Source organism: Aethalodelphis obliquidens, unplaced genomic scaffold (assembly GCF_003676395.1).
Source record: "Aethalodelphis obliquidens isolate GAN/ISIS:26980383/991018 unplaced genomic scaffold, ASM367639v1 scaffold129, whole genome shotgun sequence".
Classification (NCBI taxonomy): Eukaryota; Metazoa; Chordata; class Mammalia; order Artiodactyla; family Delphinidae; genus Aethalodelphis; species Aethalodelphis obliquidens.
Window position 1 is genome coordinate 1,400,503 of NW_020838073.1, and position 2,806 is coordinate 1,403,308.

The following is a 2,806-nucleotide window of genomic DNA, read 5'->3' on the forward strand; positions in this document are numbered from 1 at the left end:
AAGGCTGCCCGGGGTTCTCAGCATGAGGCCAAGCTCACGGTGTCATGAGGAGGCCCCGCGTGATCAGGCCCCTCCCGGTCCTTCCAGCTCCTGACCCCCCACCCTCTCCAGTCACCTGCTCCCAGGGCCTTTGCACCTGCTGCCCCCCTGCCGAGGGCTCCCTTTCTTCACTGGGGACGCCTGCCCATCTTCACTCTCAGCCCTGATGTCACCTCCCCAGGCCTTTCCCCACCAGGGATTTTCCTAGCATCCTATGTGTTTCCACTCATCACAGCTTGGGATGATATATTTGTTCTATTTTTCCATATTTATCATCTATATTAACAGCTATCTTCCCATCGGCTCACCCAGGACAGACCCCCACGCCCTAGGAGGTTCTTCTGGATAAAAGTTTGTTAAATGGATAAACGGCCCTCTGTGCGTCACTCCACGTCTCCGAGGTTCAGTGTTTTTAGCGGGGAAACAGGGCTGATGACATCCACCTTGCAGGGCTACTCTGAGGATGAAACGAGATGACAGTCCCTGGCCCCGTGTGTGGCCGGCAGGGGGCGCTCAAAAGTCCCAGCAGGTGTGGCTGGCGGTTAACGCCCTCCCCACAACTTGGCTAATCGCCTCCCCAGGCTAGAAGTGCCCTTCCCTCTGTGCCTGCCACTCAGCCCCAGGAATCTGCTCCCCATCTGTCTCCACCACTCCCTAAAGCTCCTCATGCACGGGATCTGTCCCTTCATCATTTTCATCCCGTTGCTGGGTATGGTGCCGGCACAGAAGGGACCCCAGGGGTCTTACGTGGGGCTCCCCAGAAGCAGGTCCTGGGACAAGGGCCCCTGAGCGGGAGATTTATTGAGGACCTGCTCGCATTAGAAGCCAGTGGGAAAACTGAACAAGGAAGAAAGAAAGGGGAGGGGGCCGAGACAGGGTGGAGCTTCAGATTGACCTCAAGAGGGGCCCCACCTGAGGCCAAAGAGCTGAGCTTTCACTCCAGGCACCGGCTAAGGGTGGGAGGGCAGGGGAGGGCAGCAGCTCCCAGGTGCTTCGATTCTCTGGGCTGGGGCCGTGGACTCCACGGAGGCGAGGTCAGTCACTCCTCCCAGGAAGAGCTGCGGGAGCTGTGTGTAAATGCAAAAGTATGAGGGGGGGCAGAGGAGGGCACGCAGATGGTGGAAGGACCCAGAGGGGGTTGGGAGAGCCCCAGCTACGCATCACGCTCCACAAAGCTTCCTCCCGCTTCCCCGAAGGATCGCCCTGACGTGAGAAGGAGTTTCTTGAAGACTGCAGAGGGACAGCTCTCTGTCTGGCGTTTCAGTCAGGATGGCCAGCCTGGAGAAAAGCGAGCTATGATTGCTTGGACAGTGGGTCAGCCTCCAGCCTGGCAAACTCCACTTGCCTCTGTGGTCCAACCTGGCCCCTGGTGGCTCTGGGGCCCCGGGCTGGTGGGTAGGAGAAGGACCAGGAAGCCTGGCATCCCGCTGCAGCCTGAGAAGTGACCACTGCTGCTCAGGTGAGAGCTGGCTTGGTAGACCTTTTTCCAAGGAGAGGATGGGAAAAGCCACATGGAAAATCCTGACTTGGCCAATTAATACGAGCAGCAGGAAAATCCCTCAGTTGATTCCCTAACAACCAATCTCTGTTCCCAGGTCCATGGGAAGGCAGAAAAAAATGGATCCCACGTGAAGGAAAATTGAAGCGTGCCCAAAAGTTCATCAGGACTTTCCTGTCTTCCCTCTCTGGGTTCCCAGCCGGCAAAAGTTGCAAGAACATGTCTCCTTGTTTAAGCAAGGTAATTTGATCCGGGCAATAATCATCATAAATATTCATGGTTTTGCCTTAACATTAGGATAACATCTGTTTCCAAACATCTGCAGTCTGTTTTCAATGCTTCAGTAAAATGTAAATTAGCTCTAACTAATACAATAAAGCACTAATGGGGATAATGGTAATGAAAGCTGCCCATTAGGGCAGGAGTCCAGCCCCGTCTCTAGTGGCCAGTTTTCTGGAATTCTCCAGAACTTCCCTCAAATGGAAGGGGCTTAGGAAGCCTCTCCTGGCCTCCTGGCTTGCTGCCTAAACCAGCTAACTCTGCACTGGCCAGGGCCCCCTCTGGGCCTCACCCTTCTCCAGAGGATGCTCACAGATCTTTCTAGAAGTCGCGTCCACCCAGGCAGGTCCCAAGCACAGAGCCCTCTCATGCTGCAGAACAAGGTCCAATCTCTTGGCCTGCAAACCAGACCCGTCACCTGTCCCAGCCCCAGCTCTTGCTAGCATCACTAACCCCAGCCCCAGAATGCCCAGCACTCTCCGTTCCTCGAAGGTCCCAAACACCCCTTCTCTTTTGTGTGTCCTTTACCACTAGGTCATTGGCCCCATGCCGGGAGCACCCAAACACAGTGAGGAGAAGACCAGCTGACAGTTGTGAAACAGACTGGGCCCTCCTAGGAGAAATGTTGATAGTTTATAATTTCACTCTCACTAGTCATAATTATTTTATTTTACGGAAGTTTAGTTGATTTACAATGTTGTGTTAATTTCTGCTGTACATCACAGTGATTCAGTTATACACATATATACATTCTTTTTCACGTTCTTTTCCATTATGGTTTATCACAGGATATTGAGTATAGTTCCCTGTGCTCTACAGTCAGATTTTGTTGTTTATCCATTCTGTATATAATAGTTTGCATCCGCTAATCCCAAACTCCCAGTCCAAGCTTCCCCCACCCCTTCCCCCTTGGCAACCACAAGTCTGTTCTGTATGTCTGTGTGTCTGTTTCTGTTTTGTAGATAAGTTCATTTGCGCTATATTTTAGAT

General features: G+C 53.0%; 1 long non-coding RNA gene across 1 annotated transcript; it reads left to right on the forward strand.

The window, feature by feature from the left end:
• The first annotated feature begins 657 nt into the window (after positions 1–657).
• Positions 658–2,549, forward strand: LOC113616036 (uncharacterized). Its single transcript, XR_003431192.1, has 4 exons — positions 658–748; positions 1,236–1,498; positions 1,635–1,777; positions 2,351–2,549. It is a non-coding gene; the product is annotated as an uncharacterized LOC113616036 (long non-coding RNA).
• Positions 2,550–2,806: the final 257 nt, after the last annotated feature.